At 46.1% G+C, this 20,512-nt stretch overlaps 1 non-coding gene and 1 pseudogene across 1 annotated transcript; both read right to left on the bottom strand.

Moving 5' to 3' along the window:
* Positions 1-2,277: 2,277 nt before the first annotated feature.
* On the bottom strand, positions 2,278-2,431 carry LOC147709563 (5.8S ribosomal RNA). Its single transcript, XR_015297048.1, has one exon. It is a non-coding gene; the product is annotated as a 5.8S ribosomal RNA (ribosomal RNA).
* Positions 2,432-18,978: 16,547 nt separating this feature from the next.
* On the bottom strand, positions 18,979-19,124 carry LOC147709562 (5.8S ribosomal RNA; annotated as a pseudogene).
* Between the last annotated feature and the right edge of the window lie 1,388 nt (positions 19,125-20,512).

Here is a 20,512-nt window from a genome sequence, read left to right as displayed (position 1 = left end):
CTATACATCAGCAGTCCTGAACTTATTTCTGACCCTGATCACATAGTGAAGAGAGATATTGCCTGGCTGAAGGAGGGCTTCAACTCTAGAGTGGTGGTAGAGCGAGAGACTTCTCCTATGACCAATCATTTGATGCATCAATTTATCTTGGTAAAATCAGCAAGTGGAATGAAACCATATTTGAACATGATCATGCCTAGTTATCATTGTAGTTTTCTGACCCATTATAAATTTGTTCCATCATTTGAAGCTTTTGAAGGGGAGTAGAATAAAAAAATCAGACTGAAATCATGTACCTGTGACTACATATCCAACCCTGACACCCTGCGTTTTGTGATGATGTTCACCAGATTGAATACCTGGTTCCATCATTATATTATTCTGCTGCTTTTACCTATGAGTTTTAGACAGGTGATCACTCAATCAATCAATCAGGGGTTTATCAAGCATGCTACTCATCCGTGAGGGTCTCAAGGAACTGGAGAGGGGAGTAGCTTTGGATCAGTCAAAGAGCCAATTTTTGAGGTCCTTCCTGAACGTGTGCAGGGTCGTTGAGCGTCTGATCTTCACAGGGAGGTCGTTCCAGGTCATGGCAGCGATGAAGGAGAAGGCTATTTCGCCATTTCTGCTTCTGCGGTGGCGGGGGACTTATGCCAGGGCGAGTTCAGCAGAGCGGAGGTTCCTCTTGGGTACATGAAATACCTCATTGAGGTAGTTGGGCCCGATGCTGTTGAGGGATTTGTGGGCGTGGGTGAGGATTTTGAAGGTGACACGCTTCTCCATTGGGAGCCAGTGGAGGACTAGTAGGTGTTGGGTCATGTGTTTATGGCGCGGAGGATCAGTCTGGCTGCGGCATTCTGGATGGTTTGGAGTCTGTGTAGAAGGGTTCTGTTGATTCCGGCATATAGAGTGTTGCCATAGTCGAGTCTGCTGGTTATGAGTGCGTGGGTGATGGTCCTTCTGCAGTGGGTGGGGTCCATTGAAGGTCTTGCGGAGGATGCATAGGCAGTTGAAACTGGTGGAGGCAATGGCGTTTATCTGGCGGTTCATGGAGAGGGTGGTGTTGAGGATGATGCCGAGGTTTCATGCATGGTCTGTAGGGGTGGGTGGGTTGCCGAGGGCCACCAAGTGTTGTCCCAGGTGGAGGTGCAGGGTCCAAGGATGAGGACCTATGTTTTCTCTGAGTTGAGCTTCAGACAGCTGTCTTTCATCTCGGCTGCCACCTTCTTTATTCCTTCCTGAAAACAAAGCCAGGTGTCTTCGGGCTTTTTTATGAGTGATAGGATGAGCTGGGTATTGTCATCGTAGGATACCATGCTGAGCCCATGCTGTCTGACTATGGCGGCGAGGGGGGCCATGTAGATGTTGAAGAGTGTGGGGCTGAGCAATGATCCTTGTGGTACTCGGCAGTTGATATAGGTGGGTTCAGAGAGGAAGGGAGGCAGGGAAGGCCCACATTTTTGTTTCTACAACTCTTACCTACATGTAATATCTGTTTTTTTATGTCACATTATTAATATGGGATATTACGTTGGCGATGAGGATGTTCATTTCAATTTTTATGTATATTTCTTAATGTTCTTTTGAGTCTTAAGTTTGTCCTAAGAAATGATTTTGCATTTGCAGTTTGAATATTACTCCCTGTGAAGATGTTCATAAGTTGGGGGTTAAGCTGTTTTGGTTATATGTACTGTTGCTCAGGCTTTGTGGAACATTTAGGTTGCCATGCACATATTGTAGTTTTCTTTTTTTTTGTGGATACAGAGCTTGAAGCGACCCCTGAAAGTGGTGAAAGTTGCCTACCAACTAGAACTGTATACCGTAATGTTATTCAGGAAAGGGACTTAGACGTTCTAAAACCCAACCAGGACCTAGTTGGCCAACCTCTGGAAGGTGGAAAGGGCATTCTTTTACACAAAGGCATGACAAAGAACTGGAAGTGTCCTTTTGGTGTTGAGAACACTGACCACTTTTTGGCCTCTTTGGTAAAGGCAATCTGCCAGCACCTAGACGTTAAGTCAAACGTACTGAGGAACTTGGCAGCTCCAATCTGACCTATGAGCTCATCAGGTCTGAGGATCAATCGCCTACCCCCCACCCTCACGGAGGAAGTAGTGCTAGGCGTGCTGGCAGAGTACCTCCGTGGCAGGTCCTGGTGAGGTACCCTGCAACAGGCGATTGGGGGTTTGACATTGTGGGGGAACTAAGGGAAGAAGAGGTAACCCTGCAACCACCCCAGACATGTCCCTAGGAAGCACAGGGCAATTGAAGATCGAGCGACTCTCAGATAGGCCTAGTCCCGGGAGTAACCCAGGGCTGCAAGGTGCAATCAAAGTGTCAATGATCAATGTGTCCTGCAATTCACAATAATTCTTGCAGCTAGCTGTGTTCTTCATCACTGCACGAGCCGAGTGATCCACCGCCAAGAGTCACCGGAAACTTTTCAAAAACAGGAGCCCGACCTCTCAGCCAGGAGGTCGGGCGCCTCTGCAACCTGAACCGCTCCGTTGCTCAGTGGGCACGGATTACCAGAAAGAGGGGTAGCTTTCCTATGGATTACTAGAGGGGCAGGGTATGCCAGAATACCCCTCCCAGGCTGGTGGTTCTCTGCCGATGACCAGATGTGCTAGGCCGGGACAACAGCTTCCCACCATCCAGGGGCTCCCTCCTCCGGCCCGCGGCATGGCACATTGCCCGGGACGGGCTCCTTCGATCCTGGTCATCCCTCCCCCAGGCAGCAGGCCCAATAGCTCCTGCAGGTCTCCCCCTGACTGAGGCACAGCCAGGATCTCCGAGCCCCCAGGAAATGGAGCCCCCGAGCCCTGCAAGGGCAGGCCAGACCCCTACAGTGAAGGCTCGGCGGGCAGATGGGCGCCCTCGGTCCCGGCCATCTGGTCTCACCTCTTTCTCCGAGACCAGATTCCTGGGCTGGCCTGGAAGTCCCGATGAGGGCTTGTGCGCCATCACCGATCCCAGCCAGGGCTCCAGGAGGTTGGGCACCTCTGCGCCCTTATTATGATTATTATTATTTTTAAATTTGTATGTCAGCGCACAGCTACCCACAAGGGTTTTCCCAGCGCTGTGAAGGAACAGCAGAGGGTGGAGAAACTTATTGGCTGAAATAGAAGAAGGTTTGGTTGCATGCGGAGAGGCAAAGGCAGAGCGTTCCAAAAGGTAGGGCCCAGGTAGCAGAAGAGTGCCCCCATACGAGAAAGTCTGACTTTAGGTACTTGAAATTTCTCTTGGGTGGAAGATCTGAGAGTGCGAGAGGGAACATAAGGACATGCTAGATGTTGCAAATAAAGGGGGGACTTTGCATGCTTTATACGGAACATGTAAGTAAAGGCCTTTAACTTGACCCCTACCAGCTGCCCGGACGTCAATGCAGTTTTGGAAACTTGGCAAAGCAATCTAGCAGCAGAGTTTTATACTCGCTGCAATTTACGTGTTACCTCTTTGTTGACACCCAAGTAAAGAATATTCCCTAATCCAGCCTAGAAGTAACAAGGGCTTGGATTACGGTGCGCTGGGCGTGAGATGGGAGCATCCACACAATCTTCCTCAACCATTTCAGAATGGTAAAGCATGTAGCAGCAAACTTGGTGACTTGTTGCCGCATAGAGAGAGAGTCGTCAACAATGAAACCAAGGTTACGTACCTGAGTAGAGAGTTGTGGGAGCATACCCATTTCTGGCGGCCAATGATGAGGGCTCCAGAGACCTCGATCTTTGCCCAGGATCAGGACCTCCGTTTTATCGGCATTGATTTTAAAAAAGTTTGTGTTCATCCAGGCCACGACTTCACAGAGGTCAGATCTAAGTGCAGAGGGCTCAGAGGTTTTTCCAGCTGAGAGAAAGAAGAGGATCTGGGTATCGTCGGCCCAAGGTCCCCTCCGTCACTTGGTGTGCACGGGTTACCAGCAAAGTCAAAGCCACTCCCACTGCAGTGAAGGAGGCAGAAACAGACAACAAAGGGCCGGGGAAAAACAAATTAACAGAGCGGAACTCACCCAGAGTCGGGGCCACCACCAGCAACAAGGCCCCCACCGCCATCGCCAGAGGGAACAGCAGGAACATTGCAAGCGCGGCACGTCCCACCCAGCCAGGCTCAGGGAGACGTGCCCACTACCCGGAAGGAATCGGGTCTCCACGCCCTAGTCGCAAAGGGCCGGGTAAACAGGCAGGAAACGAGCTACAAACACAGACTAACTCCCAGCAATCCCGGCAGGCCAGGAGACAGCCCAGGAAACCCCGTGCCCATGCAGCCAGGCAGCCGGGCGGGAGGAGAAGGGAGGAACCTCCAGTCCAGCAAGAGCAGCACCAGCACACCGCGTCCAAACTGTTGACAGACAGAAAAAAGAACAGGCAGAATGCTGGGCAAGTACTGCTAATGTACTCCCGGTGGGAGGGGCAGTATTAGGGTCCCAGCATTCCTCTTGTCTTTTTTTCTGTCGGGAGATGGTTATCTCCACTCTGTATCTGAATGAGATGAATACATAAGGGACCTGTTTTTTTTTATAGACTTGCACGAGACACTTTTTCTTAATAGAGGATTGCCTGCACAGGGCCACACTACTGTGAGGTTTAGAATGTCAGGCAGTCCTTTCTGCCTACTGCATGATTGCATGATTTTACTCTGCTTACATGCTTTTACTTTCTTTTTATTGTCCATCTTTTGCTCTGCTCAAGATCTAACGATTTCAATTAATTGAACATCAATACATATTTCTTTCTAAATTCTAAGATTAGTAAGAGATATTCCCGTCCATGTTCTTTATTGTTAGTTCGAAATGTATTTAGTGGTAGAATTTGTAGTCCGCTTCAGCTTCATCTAGTAAAAATGAATTATTTTTCTCAACCAACTCTTTATTGAGACGGTTAAGTTAATTTTTGAAAGAAAAATTATAAACTATTGATTTTGTAATACAAGCATACTTTATTGTCCTGTCCTTAATATTGTATCTTTACAGAAATTAAGCTAGACAAAAATATGAATATTTGTTAGGATAAAATGTGACTAACAGGTGACTAAATGGAGATCTTCTAAACTTTACATATGGAACCCACAAAGTGATTGTAGTATTCTTCATCTTTACCAGTTCCTATTTTAGTATATAAATTGTGCATCAGCAAATTCCAACAGTCAATGGGTATTGTTTTAAAAGTCATCTGCTGGATTGTTTTCGAGAAGCGAACAATGCACATCCTATTTATTTTGGCAAATGGTTTTCTCTTCAAGTCTTTGTATTCTGTCTGGTCAAGGTCACTGTTAGCAGCAAGAGCATGGACTGTTCCAGGAAGAATAACTATACTGTAACCAAAGAGAGAGTTATGTGCTTTCAGGTAACTGGATGTCGAAATATGGAGCTTGGAGACACAGGGCCCAACTCATGAAGTTAAACTGAGACAAAAATTTAAATTTTGGTCTTAAGTCTAACTGAGACAAAAATCTTAGGTTAAACTGAGACAAACGCCTAACAAAAGTCTAACTTTACTACTCGTAAATGCCCTTTGAGAATATCGAAATTCGTAAAGTTAGACTATCCTCTCAGTTTACCTTTGTGAATTGGGCCCACAGTTTCCAGCTAGATCTCCAATACATTACTGGCCATTCCAAAGTATAAAGAATGGGAAGAAACATGCTGGAAACCAAAGGTTCAAACTCTGCATGTGGTTCTTGCTTACAGATCTGGTTCTGTGCACATTTTGTTTTACTGGTGTATTTTCCATTCCCCTGGATGTGAAACCAATCTGCCTTACTCATAATGAGAGTGTTAGTAGCTATGAGCAAACTGATTCATTAGTCAGTAGAGTGCATGTTCTAATATGGCATTTTCTCATCTTCTGGAGAGCATTAACATACCATAATTGCCCACCACCCAAGATATGCCTCCACCGGTGAAGGGCAATTGGTGGTAGCAAATCTTCAGCTGCAGAGCAAAAGCAGGATGGGAGTAGTATAGCCAAACACATTTTCAAAGAGAGAATGACAGCTAGGACAGGACACAGGCTCGCCCCCACTTCTTGCACCACAGCCAGACAAGAGCCTCAGTAATTGAATTAGCAGAGGGGCTGGAAGGGGAGTGTTAGTGAAGGTTAGCCACACTAGTGGGTTGGCTTAGCCAGATCTTAGCCTCCAGGATAGAGTTTCTCCATTTGGATTTGTAGGACAGTGCTCTCTGGGACCCCATTGGTCAAGGATGCCCACTTGCGTGTCACTGGAAAAATATGGGAGAGCTGCCAAGTGACTCAGATCCCTCCCTGAAACTACAAGAAGAAGGACTGCCCTGCAGGAACAATGTCTGCACTTGGAGGATTGTACTGTGAATGACGGCACTTGCTGCACATTTTGGAACTACAGCCCTAACGACTTTAGCTTGCTTTTTTTTTGCAGAGTTTTATATAGCGCAAACTTGAGCCGAATCGGGTATCAGAGCGCTTTACATATCACCAGTTACATTACATGAGGACACACATTCATTTTTTGTTAAGTATGGGGAGATTACGTGATTTGCCCAGAATCACAGGATTTTCAGCATTATTGCCGAGACTCGAACCCAGTCCCCCAGATTCGAGGTCGACCACCCTAGCCATTTTGCCAACTCCTCTCCCAATTTGCTTTGAAAAGTGAAAGAGTGGAGAAACAGGTTAAAAGAACTCTACCTGCAGCATCTCCAGCAAAAAGAAACCAGATGGAGTTTAACAGATTTGTACAGGTGAATTTTGGAAACTGCAGTCCCAACTCTTAAAGGAGCAACTCAGAGCTTCCAGATGTTGCCTAGTTTTGTGGACCCATCAAGAACCCAAAGGACCTTCTGGAGATATCTCCAGAATTTGGAGATCATTTTGAGCATTTCGACTAAAATGCCCCATAAGTTGACCAATACTTCACAAAGATTCAAGTTGATGATATCGAGGTATGACCCGAGGTGAGAGTAAGGTTGCCCCGCTGAAGCTCCAGAGGTTTTTGTGGCTGACTAGCCTTCCAGGAACTGACCGAGGCATCTGGATGAAGCAAGCCAATGTCGTCGATCCTGAAGCCAACCTGCCTATGAGACCTGCTCAACATTGAGTTTGGACATTACAATACTATCACAAGCCCCAAAGATGGCCCTTGATTCACAATAATAAATCCTTATCTCAGTCCTAGTAGTGTGTCAAAGATCAATCAAGTATAAGTAGGGGAACATGTGTTAAGCATTTCAGAGTACCTACATTGTAGTAAGGTGGTTTACTAGTAGGTGTAAGTTGATACTTTTACTTGTAATAAGGCCAAAACCACAATTTAAGGCTGAGTCAGGGTCTCAATAATGTATTCCCTTGCTCAATCCTTGGTAGCTGTCTGTGAGCATAACCTAAGAGAGTTGTGTGTAGAAATTTTAAAAACACTGATACATTAAGTAATTAAGGCGCAAAACACAACAGAAATTGGACACTAAGTTATAAAAACACCAAAATGCCAAACAACCAATGAAGGGAACTGGAGATATGAATATTTTAACCATTAAATGTAAAAATATACTGTCTAGTGTCTAAAAGCAAAAAGCAATACCTGGGGACATCTGGGCGTGCCTGACCGGGACAAAGTTAAAGTTGAAGGTCGACCGTGAAGGAGCACAGCTCGGATACAATGAACAGTCTGGCCCAAGCAAAATTTGACCTTTGTACTTAGTCACTTTTTCGGTTCTTTTTCTCCTGATGTTGAACTGGTTTCTATGACATGTTGGCTTTGAGTTCAACAATGGCGGCTTGCTTGACGGAATGCTTCGGTATTTTCCTGGAAGTCTTATTGATGACGAAAATGTCCGGAAATTCAGCAGGACAAATCTGAATTCCAGGCTGAGAAGCAATTAGATCTTGGTGGCTTGACTCTCAACTGCAATTTGGTCCACATATGGAACTTTGGGGCATCAAAGTGTCCACAACAATAATCCAAGGATCCAGAATCTCTGAGTTGCTTCTTGAGATGTTGAGAGTTTCCACAATGCACCTGGCCAAATCCTTAAAATTATATCTGAAGGTGGTCAAGTGGTTTCTTCTTGCTGGAGATGATGGAAATTGAGCTCTTTTAACCTGTTGCTCTAAGGGAATCCAGTAAGCACTGTTAAAATTCATACACAATGGAGAAATTATCTCCAGGAGCATTAGATCTGGCTAAGCCAACCTGCTGGTGTGGGTAACTTTCTTTAATACACCCCTTCCAGCCCCTCCTCTAATTCAATTACAGGGACTCCCATCTGGCTGGGGGTGCATGATTTGGGAGTGAGACTGACTTGCAGACTTACCCTCTTTGATGACCAGTTTGGCTACCCGGCCTCCTTCCTGTCCTCATTAAGCAGCTTGGATTAACCTGACAAAGGCTGGCCAATCAGGTGAGGCTACTCTAGAGCTGGATTTAGGCACAACAGAAAACCATTTTCTATAACTGAATTTCTGTCATAGTTATAATAAATCTAACCTTGGCAAGTTGCTGGAAGATTTGTTTTAACTATGAACATAACACTTCGAAATGGTATTTTAACTCACTCCTGTCAACAGTCAGACCTTATTAAAGTTAAATAAAGTCCTTCAGTGTGAGTCTATGGAGCTAATGTACTATGATAGGGAAAACAAAATTGACAGGTTTTCCTTCAACAGTGCATATTAAAAATATTTTACAATGTTCTTGTTTATGATTATAATGCACCCTATCCCTGCGGCACCTGGTTGAGATCTTAGGGGTGATGTATATGCAAACTTAAGTTCGTTTAGGCTTCTGAAGTACCTTTAATTTCAAAGTTGAATTTTGAATATAATTTAATCTTAAAATCACCCTGCATATCACAGTCAATTGCATGAAATCTGCTTGGCCTCTAAACCTACATGCCCTATTATATACCAGGGGCTTACAGGTAGGTTGGCATACCAATTGTGATTACACCTAATTACCATGTACCTTTTAATCAGAGCACTGGGACTGAGCCTGGTTAGCAGAACCCAGGGCACAATCAGCCAGTAACCACCTGTATCAGTCAAAAAATAGGGGTGATCAGGGCAAAAAAGATGACTTTCTCTCACAGCCCCTCCCAGCCTCACACCAAGCCCCCAGAGGAAAGGTTCTGGCCTACTAATCTACACCCTGGCAGTCCACATTTGCTTAGTGGAAAAACCTGAAAAGTCCATATACATTGGCACGGGCTGTCTAATGGGAAGTTCATCCCCTGTAGGAAAATGGCCATCGCAGCAGTTTTTGATTAAAGCCCCCCTCAAATTTGCATTTGCCGTCTGAGAGGCCTGTTATCAGTTTGAACATGAAAGTAAATGCTGAAAAGGTATGGTTTCAACTTCTTCAGAGAATAAAATGTACTAAATGCTCCTCTCTCAATGGCACTCCAGATTAAGGCAACTGGCTGTTTTAGGCCCTTTTCAATTACTTGAGCCAATGCTGGCTGATCCCTTGTTTTGAAGCATCTGTTCAAACGACAAATTCCTTTGTGTAGTCAAGGGCCAGTAACATTGGTGCTGAGCACATAGCCTCTTTCAAAGTGCCAAAACCCTTCTGGCACTCTTGGGTATAAATTACTTTATTTTTCTGCCTTTTAAAAGTGATTCTGTGAGGGTACTCACAATGGTCCCATAGTTTTGAACAATTTTCCAAAGTACCTAGCCAGACCCAGGAATTCCTTGAACTGTGTCTGGGTTGTAGGGGCCACAAAATCCACAATAGTTTCTATTTTGGGTTGGAGAGGTTGTGCATGGCCTGCACATCCAAGGTGTCCCAGGTACACAACTAAACTCTGCCCTATCTGGCACATACTGTCCTTGATAGTCTGGCCTGCCTGTTGAAGGGCCTTGCAGCACTCCTTTCAGGTGATCCTCCAAGGTAGAACTGTACACAGCTATATCATCTAGATAAGCTGCACTGTACTCTTACAGCCCAGACACAACCTTGTTCACCAACCTTCGTAAGGTGGTAGGGGTATTATTTAAACAATAGGCATTACTTTGAGCTGGTAATGTCCCTCTGGTATGGAGAATGCTGACCTCTCTTTTGCTAATTGACTGAGGAAAATTTACCAATAGCCTGATGTCAAATCAAATGCACTCAGGTACTTTGATGCCCTTAACCTTTCAATGAGCTCATCATCTTTAGGTATAGGGTGAGCATTAGTCTTAGTGACTGCATTCGATCCTCTGTACTCCACACAGAATAGTAACTCCTTCTTTCCCCCTTGAGGATTAGGTTCAGGTACCAGCACCACTGATCTGGCCCATGGACTGTTTGAGGACTCACCTACCCACAATTCCAGCAGGTACGCTACCTCAGCTTTGATACTGGCTCTGAAATGCTCAGACAACCTGTGCAACTTTTTTTGACAGGTAGGCTGTCAGCAGTGCCAACATCATGTACAGACCAGTTGGTGATACCTGGGGTCAAAAAGAACAGACCAGCCAACTGCTCCAGCATCTGCTTGCCGTCTCTCTGCTGTTGGTCTGTCCATTTGGTAGAAAGTACAACTTTCTCCACTGACTCATCTTTCACATTGTGGGAGAGGAGTCCTGGCCATGGCTCAGTCTCCTTCTCTCCTCCTTCATCAGTGACCATCAGATCGTCATGTCTGCCCTGACTTGGTGGTGTTTCAACCTATTGACATGCAGGACCCTGTGGGGATTCCTTGGAGTGTTAAGGTTTGCCAGGTAGATAACCTCATGCTTCTTCTCTAGGATTGAATAGGTCCTAGTCCACTTGTCCAGAAGGGTCCTGGGAGCTACAGGTTCCCCACACCAATTGTCCTGCAGTGTACTCAGGCTTAGTTGCCTTTAATTCATTCTTGAGCTTCATAAGCTCTTGGCTGGCCTCCAGTTTCCGGCTTGCTTTGTACATGTACACTGCCATTCAAGATCTCAGGCCTAGTATAGTCCAGCACATTGTCCTTGGCTTGCTTGAGAGGCCTTTCCCAAGACTCTGTCACCAGGCACAATGTGCCTCTTACAGGGTCCCCAAACAGTAGCTCAAAGGAGCTGAAGTCAACCCCATTTTGTGGCATCTCCCTGTATGCAAACAGTAGGCATGGGAAAAGGATCTCCCATATCCCCCTCAGTTTGTCAGACAAACCCATAATCATGTCCTTCAAGATCCTATTGAACCGTTCCACCATCCCGTTTGTCTGGGATGATAAGGGGTGGTGAACATCTCACATCACGTTCAAATATGCAGACATAAAACTGATGTCTCTATCTGAGACCACCTCCTTTGGGAAACCCACTCTGGTGAACACATCAAGTACGGTCCTGGCCACTGAAGGAGCAGTTGCTTTTCTTAGGGGTTTGAACTCAGGACACCTTGAGGCATGGTCCACTACCACCAAGATATATCTGTTACCTGAATCTGTGGGTGGGTCTAGGGGACCAAAAATGGCTACCTCCACCCTCTCCACGGCAGTCTCAACCACTGCCAGTGGTATGAAGGGAGCCTTTGGCTTGCCCCCTTTTTTTGCCACTGGCCTGACAGATTGACAAGGAGCTGCAAAAACTCCTTTACTTTGGTAGTTAAATTGAGACAATAGAAATGGTTAACCAACACATGCCATGTCTTACTCTGACCCAAATGAGCAGCTAAGGAAATGTAATGGCTTAAAGTCGGGAGGAAATCTCTGTACCTTTGGGGGACCACCAACCTCCTTGTGTCCTCTTCTTCGAGGCCTCTAGCATCAGTGTGGAGAAAGTCATCCTCCCTGTAGACTTGGTGAAAGCCACTGACATCAGCCTTCTCTTGTCTAGAAGCCAGGAGCCTCAGGCTCTCAAGAGCAGGACACTCTCTCTGCCCCGGACACACCCCCTCCCTGGAGGTTCTATCAGCTCCTTGAAATTCTGCCAAGTTGGACAGATCTTGCAGGGGTGTTATCCCTAACTCAGCGATCAGATCCACCTGCTCACGGTCAGATTTCTCCTGCACCTCTGGACTTCTTTGGGCTGGCTCACTGAACCCTGTACTCTTTCTCTTGTCATTGTAGGCTAAACCCATTGTTTAAGGGCCCAAGTGTCCAGCATTTCCCTTCTTTCCAGCCTGTGATTTAGTCATAGCACATACCCACTCAGGGTGATCAAGCATCCTTGCATGGACCATTTTTTCCACCCCTGCCCAGTCAGACGCTTTAAGATCATTTCCAAATATAGACCCCACTGGGAATGCAGGAGCCGCAACTACCTTCTTAGGGCCTGACCCACCTTCCCATTCCAATCTCACCATTACCATGGGAGGGAGTTTGGCTACGCTGCCTGCCTATGTTACTTGGTGATACACACCAGGTGTGATCTACTCTAGAGAAACCAGTCTCTCTATGATCATAGTCACAAAGGCTTCTGTATCTCTCAAACCCTCCACCTGTGTCCCATTGATTTTAGGCTGCCTACAAATCTCCATGTTGGGAAGCAAGGGTGACAGGGCTACAATTTCCACCACACCTGTTGCCTCTTTGAACTCCTTCCCAATCTCCGGAACACCTTCCATCCCCCACACCTAAAATAGCGATCCCTGTGGCGTGCCCACTACTGGGGAGGGGGCTTCTTTTTGCAGACAGTATCTCCTTGTTTGTTTCCTGGCTGGCTACAGTAAAAACAAAACTCTACCTTTGTGGGGTTAAAGAACTTTCTTGCCTTTGCAGGAGCAAAAGACTTTCCAGGATACTCCTTCCCCGTTAAGTTGGAGTGGCTCTACCCCCACTCCTTGTGCAGGTTTTTGAGGGTCTTGTGAGGATTCTTTTTTTTTTAACCCCTTCCATGCTGATGACGGCTGGGAGCCGTCATGGCACACAGTGCTCGTGTGCTGATGACGGCTCCCGGCCGTCATGACCGCATTCACGATCGAAATGTGCCGTACAGGCGCAGAATCGCAGCCGCGCCCAAGGGGTTAAATCTTGTTTGTCCAGGGTATTCCCCTTGGGGGGATCTGCCCTCCTTTCTTCTGATCAGCCCCCTGGTGTTGATTTAAATCCCTGGTTCTCACACACTCATCAGCTGTCTCCCACAGTTCCCTAGGACCAGACTGCTTAGAGTCCACTAGATACTGGTGTAAATTCTCTTATACACAATGAGTCAGAATGTGCTCTTTAAGGAAAGAAATTCACAACCCTTCATAAGTACTCACCTGGTTACCTTGTATCCAGCCCTCTAGTGCCTTAACTGAGATGTCTACAAAGTCAACCCTGGACTGTGTGTTCACGTTCTGGGTGTCCCTTAACTTCACCCTGCTCTGTTCTCAGGTGGGACCAAACTTTCTGATCAGACAATTTCTCACGTGGGAGTAAGATTCTGCCGGTAGGGTGTTAAAATATCGATAACAAAAATATAGCTGACATAAATATCGTTGCAAAAATATCGTTTACAAAAATATCGACACCCTATACTTAAACAGGTAAGTACATAAATATCGACTCCAAAATATCGTTGTAATTAATATAGATGTAAAAAATATCGACTTTTTAAAATAATTAAAATTACATTAAATAATAAATAAATATAAGTACTATTAACAAAATACATTACATTACTTTTATTTTATAACTATTTCAAACAAATTTACTACACTTTTTAATTATAAACTTAATAAATGTGGACATATAAATTAATTTTACACATTACTTTATATAACAACAATAATACATATATATAATTAAAATACCCCTTTACCCAAAAACCCAAAACTGACCCTGAACCCTAAAAATACCCCTTTACCCAAAAACATTTTCACTAAAAAAATCCTGTACACACACCTAAAATTAATTAAAAAATTAACATAATTAATGACATAATTATTATTCAATTAACTAATTAAAATTAATTAACTATTATTTATTACACTATTTATATTTATTTAAAACATTAATTAATCTATTATTTCATTATATTTAAAAACCCCTTTACCCAAAAACTGAAAACTGACCCTGAACCCAAAAAATACCCCTTTACCCAAAAACCTAAAACCTGACCCTGAACCCTAAAAATACTCCTTTACCCAAAAACTAAAAACTGACCCTGAACCCTAAAAATACCCCTTTACCCAAAAACTGAAAACTGACCCTGAACCCTAAAAATACCCCTTTACCCAAAAACTGAAAACTGACCCTGAACCCTAAAAATACCCCTTTACCCAAAAACTGAAAACTGACCCTGAACCCTAAAAATACCCCTTTACCCAAAAACTGAAAACTGACCCTGAACCCTAAAAATACCCCTTTACCCAAAAACTGAAAACTGACCCTGAACCCTAAAAATACCCCTTTACCCAAAAACTGAAAACTGACCCTGAACCCTAAAAATACCCCTTTACCCAAAAACTGAAAACTGACCCTGAACCCTAAAAATACCCCTTTACCCAAAAACATTTTCACTAAAAAAATCCTGTACACACACCTAAAAATAATAAAAAAATTAACATAATTAATTACATATTTATTATTCAATTAACTAATTGAAATTAATTAACTATTATTTATTACACTATTTATATTCATTTAAAACATTAATTAATGTATTATTTCATTATATTTAAATTACTTCCCACCCTACTCCCCTATAAACCCACAACCCGCTACGGAACTATTAATACTAAATTCAACTGAAAATACATTATTAAATAATAATATACTACTAAAAATACTACTTTGACTAAAAATAATCATTAAAAACACTACATTACTTATAATTATTTAAAAAACGATATTATTGTAAACTATGTTTTTGTAAACGATATTTATTACAACTATATTAATGTTAACGATATTACTTACCTGTCTGTCGATATTTTGGTCAGACGATATTTTTGTCATCGATATTTCTTCCTGTAGATATTTTTGCGGCGATATTTATGTTAGGCGATATTTTTGCGGCGATATTCCTGCTCTGTACCATTCTGCCTTTGCCCCCTTTAGGGTCAGGAGTCTATCTCTCCCAACTACTATGATAAACTCCCATTGGATTGAACCTCAGTATTTTGAGTGGCTTAGGTCCCTTTCAAGCCATTTATCAGTACAAAAGAGGGTGGTGATGGACGGAGCATCTGAACCAATCAAACACTCACACCCAGTCAACAGATCTAGGTTTAATCCATCACCGTTCTTTATCCCACTCTGCCACCCCAGTTCAGACATGGCCATATGCAAATCAGTCTGACCGTGTGCCTCATGGGAACAGTCCAGCCGGAAGTGCCAAGCCATGCCTTCCCTGGACCGGAAACAAGCTTCCTAGGACTGGTGTCTGGCATTCCAACCGTCTTCAGCCAGGCTTGCTTGAATCCAGTGGCAAAGTGAGCAAGGGACTCACGTCTGAGCATACCCTGCCAACTTATGGCAAACAAAGCGGTACAAAAGGGGGTGGTGATGGACGGAGCATCTGAACTAATCAAACACTCACACCCTGTCAACAGATCTGGATTTAATCCATCACCGTTCTTTAGCCCACTCTGCCACCCCAGTTCAGACATGGCACATGCAAGTCAGTCTGACCCTGTGCCTCATGGAAACAGTCCAGCCCGAACTGCCAAGCCATGCCTTCCCTGGACCGGAAAGAAGCTTCCTAGGACCAGTTTCTGGCATTCCAGCCGTCTTCAGCCAGGCTTGCTTGAATCCAGTGGCAAAGTGAGCAAGGGCCTCACGTCTGAGCATACCCTGCCAACTTATGGCGAACAAAGCGGTACTAAAGGTCTGGTGATGGACGGAGCATCTGAACCAATCAAACACTCACACCCAGTCAACAAATCTAGGTTTAATCCATCACTGTTCTTTAGCCCTCTCTTCCACCCCAGTTCAGACATGGCTATATGAAAATCAGTCTGACCCTGTGCCTCAGCCATTTATCAACATAATTCCTCTCCTGGTACTTGGGAACTCTCCCCTTGGGAAGCTGTTCTCCAGGATCGAACCAACCACCCCTGGAATTCTCTTCCTTGCTGCCATCATTCTTTCTCACTTTTGCCACTGCCACTTCTCTCTTCTTCTCTTTTAGAACTATGGAAGCTAGCTGATCTGCCACCTCTCTTTCTCTGAGGGACACTACTGAGGCCTTGGTGAAGTAGCCTCCCCCCCACCATTAGCTGAATGTCTGGACCCCATGCTATTAGCATTGGACAAGTTGTCATTATCCTCCTCATGGATGTTATTGGATGGGTCATCCTCCCCCTCCCCTTCATTCCCTGGAGCTGCCTCAGTCCAAACCTTAAATGACCCAATCATTTCTGCTTTTCTAATCCCAACAGTAGCAGGTAGTCCCTTGTACTGATACTCTAGCCTACTGAGCATTTTTCATATCTGAGCATCTTACTTGATTCTCATTTTATTTGGAAGCCATTGTTCAATAAAAATATCATGACTTGTAAAAGGGCCACTTATAGCATTAATGAATTTTTGAGAAGGCTTGCGCATAAACTGATTAAGGCGGTGCTTAATGTTTATTATGCCAAATGCATCCTTCATATCAAGTTTTGGATGTTAACTTTGTGGATATGTACCCAGTGCTTCGCCCCAGATAGTTGAACATATGTTCATGAGAGACTTTCTAAGTGCCCTGCGATGTATTCCCAATTGTTCATTAAGAACTGGGAACTGGATAGATATAAGATTTTATTCATCTCCTCAACCTAATTGGGTGAGACTTCATGCGCCTGGAAAATATGTCCTGGATTCTGTAGGGGTATACATCAAGAGAAATCTCACACAACGGGCAGGCCTGAACTTATTTCTGAGCCTGATCACATAGTGAAGAGAGATATTGCCTGGCTGAAGGAGGCCTTCAGCTCTAGATTGGTGGCAGAGTGAGAGGCTTCTCCTATGACCAAGCATTCGATGCATCAATTTATCTTGGTAAAATCAGTAAGTGGAATGGAACCATATTTGAACATGATCATGTCTAGTTATCATCGTAGGTTGCTGACCCATTATAAATTTGTTTCATCATTTGATGCTTTTGAAGGGGAGTTGTACAAAAAAATCAGACTGAAATCATCTCCTGTGACTACATCTCCAACCCTGACACCCTGCATATTCTTATGATGTTTACCAGATTGAATACCTGGTACCATCAATATATTATTCTGCTGCTTTTTCCTATGAATTTTAGACAGGTGATCAATCATTCAATCAATCAGGGGTTTATGAAGCGTGCTACTCACCTGTGAGGGTCTCAAGTCACTGGAGGAGGGAAGCAGCTCTGGATCACTCAAAGAGCCAATTCTTGAGGTCCTTCCTGAATGTTTGCAGGGTCGGTGAGTGTCATGTTCACAGGGAGGTTGTTCCAGGTGTTGGCCGCGATATAGGAGAAGGCTCTTCTGCCAGTTTTGCTTCTGCGGATGCGGGGGACCTCTGCCAGGGCAAGTTCAGCAGATCTGAGGTTCCTCTTGGGTACGTTGAAGGATACTCTATTATTGAGGTATTTGGGCCCGATGTTGTTAAGGGATTTGTAGGTGTGGGTGAGGATTTTGAAGGTGACTCGCTTCTTCATGCGGAGTCAGTGAAGGTCTCATAGGTATTGGGTCACATGTTTGTTGCACGGAGTCCTGAGGATCAGTCTGGCTGCTTGATGGTTTTGAGTCTGTGTAGGAGGGTTCTGTTGATTCTGGCATATGGTGCGTTGCCGTAGTCGAGTCTGCTGGTTATGAGTGCGTGGGTGACGGTCCTTCTGCAGTCGGGGGGGTCCATTTGAAGGTCTTGCGGAGGATGCATAGGCAGTTAAAACTGGTGGAGGCAACAGCGTTTATCTGGCGGTTCAAGGAGAGGGTGGAGCTGAGGATGATGCCGAGGTTTCGTGCATGGTCTGTAAGGGTGGGTGGGTTGCCGAGGGTTGACAGCCACCAGGTGTTGTCCCAGGTGGTGGTGCAGGGTCCAAGGATAAGTACCTCGGTCTTTTCTGAGTTGAGCTTCAGACAGCTGTCTTTTATCTAGGCTGCCACTTTCTTTAATCCTTCCTGGAAACAGAGTCTGGTGTCTTAAGGCTTTTTTGTGAGTGAGAGGATGAGCTGGGTGTCATCGGCGTAGGATACCATGCTGAGTCCATGCTGTCTGTAGATGGCGGCGAGAGGGGCCATGTAGATGTTGAATAGTGTGGGGCTGAGCGATGATCCTTGGAGTACTCCGCAGTTGATATTGGTGGGTTCAGAGAGGAAGGGAAGGCCCACATTTTTGTTTCTGCAACTCTTACCTACATGTAATATCTAATTTTTTTTATGTCACATTATTAATATGGGATATTAAATTGGCGATGAGCATGTTCATTACGATTTTTATATATATATTTATATATATTTTTAAATGTTCTTTTGATTCTTAAGTTCGTCCAAAGAAATGATTTTGCTTATGCAGTTTGAATATTACTCCCTGTGAAGATGTTCATGAGTTGGGTGTTAAGCTGTGTTGGCTATATGTACTGTTGCTCAGCCTATGTGGAATATTAAGGTTGCCATGCACATATTGTAGTTTTCGTATTTTTGTGGATACAGAGCTTGAAGCACCTCCTGAAAGTGGTGAAAGTTTCCTACCAACTAGAACTGTAGACCGCAATGTTGTTCAGGAAGGCCGCACAGAAGTTCTCCAACCCAGCCAGGACCTGGTTGACCAACCTCTGGAAGGTGGAAGGGGCATTCTTCTACCCAAAGGCATAAACCGGAACTGGAAGTGTCCTTCTGGTTTTGAGAACACTGACCACTTTTTGGCCGCCTTGGTCAAGGCAATCCGCCAGCACCTACACGTTAAGTCAAACGTACTGAGCAACTTGAAAGCTCCAAGCTCATCTAGGAGCTCATCAGGTCTGAGGACAAGTTGCCTACCCCCCACCCTCACAGAGGAAGCAGGGCTAGGTGCGCTGGTGGCGTACCTCCGTGGCAGGTCCTGGTGAGGTACCCTGCAACAGGCGATTGGGGGTCTGACGTTGTGGGGGGACTAAGGGAAGCAGAGCTAACCTTGTGACTGCCCAATACACTCCCCAGGGAAGCCCAGGGCAATTGACGATCAAGCGACTCTCAGGCAGGCCTCGTCCGGGGAGTAACCCAGGGTGCGTTCAAAGTGTCAATGATCGATGTGTCCTACAATTCACACTTATTCTTGCAGCTATCTGTGTTCTTCATCATCGCGCAAGCCAAGTGATCCACCGCCAAGAGTCACAGGCAACTTTTCAAAAACAGGAGCCCATCCGCCCAGCCAGGACTCCAGGAGGTCGGGCGCCTCTGCGACCTGGACCGCTCCGTCACTCGGTGCACATGGGTTACCAGGAAGAGGGGTAGCTTTCCTCTGGATTACTAGAGGGGCAGAGTATGCCAGAATACCCCTCCCAGCCTGGCGGTTCTCAGCTGATGACCAGATGGGCTAGGCCCAGACAACAGCTCCGTCCAGGGGCTCCCTCCTCCGGCACGCGGTATGGCAAAGTGCCTAGGACGGGCTCCATCGGTCCTGGTCAGTCCTCCCCTGGACAGCAGGCCAAAGAGCTCCTGCAGGCCTCCCTGTGACTGCCCAGTTGGGGTCTCCGAGCCCCCAGGAAATGGAGCACCCGAGCCCTGCATGGGTAGGCTGGACCTCTACCGTGAAGGCTCGGGTGGGCAGATGGTCCCGGTCACGGCCATCTGGTCTCACCATTTTCACATAGACCAGATGGCCAGTCCGGCCAGGACGTCCCAATGAGGGCTTGTCCACCATCTCCGATCCCTGCCAGGGCTCCAGGAGGTTGGGCACCTCTGCGCCCTGGGTCCCCTCTATCACTTGGCGCGCACAGGTTACCAGAAAGAGGGGTAGCTTTTCACTGGATTACTAGAGGCAGGGTATGCCAGAACACCCCTCTCGGGCTGGCGGTTCTCAGCGGGGGACCAGATGGGCTAGGCTAGGACAACATGTCCCGTCCATCCTGATGCTCCCTCCTCTGGCCCGCCGTGTGGCAAAGTGCCTGGGAAAGGCTCCCTCGGTCCGGGGCAGTCTTCCCCCAGGAGTCAGTTACCGAGAGCTCCTGTGGGCCTCCCCGTGCCTCAGGCCCAGCCAGGGTCTCTGGGCATTTTGGACGCAGGGCCCCCGAGCCCTGCAAGGGTAAGCAGCACACCTACCGTGAAGGCTTGGGGCGGACAGATGGGCATCCTTCGGTCCTGCCCATCTGATCCCGCCTTTTCCCCTCGGCCATCTTGTCTCGTGCAATGCTTTCAATGGGGGACCAGATGGCCAGGCTGGCCTGAAAGTCCCAATGATCCACCTCCCTGATCCCAGCCAGGGCTCCAGGAGGTTGGGAAACTCCCCACCCTGTGTCCCCTCCATTACTCGGTGTGCACGAGTTGCCAGAAAGAGGGGTAGCTTTCCTCCGATTTACTAGGTGCAGGGTATGCGGGAATACCCCCCGGGCTGGCGGTTCTCAGCCAGGGACCAGATGAGCTAAACCCATACAGCACCTCCCCACAATCCCGGGGCTCCCTCCTCTGGCCCGTTGCATGGCAAAGTGCCGGGGACGGGCTCCATAGGCAGTCTTCCACCCGAGAGCTCCTGCGGGCCTTTCGGGGCATGGGGCCCAGCCGG

The sequence above is a fragment of the Lissotriton vulgaris genome, chromosome 6, assembly GCF_964263255.1.
Source record: "Lissotriton vulgaris chromosome 6, aLisVul1.2, whole genome shotgun sequence".
In the NCBI taxonomy this organism is placed as follows: Eukaryota; Metazoa; Chordata; class Amphibia; order Caudata; family Salamandridae; genus Lissotriton; species Lissotriton vulgaris.
The sequence above is the reverse complement of the archived record's forward strand: the minus strand, read 5'-3'. Positions and strand labels throughout refer to the sequence as shown.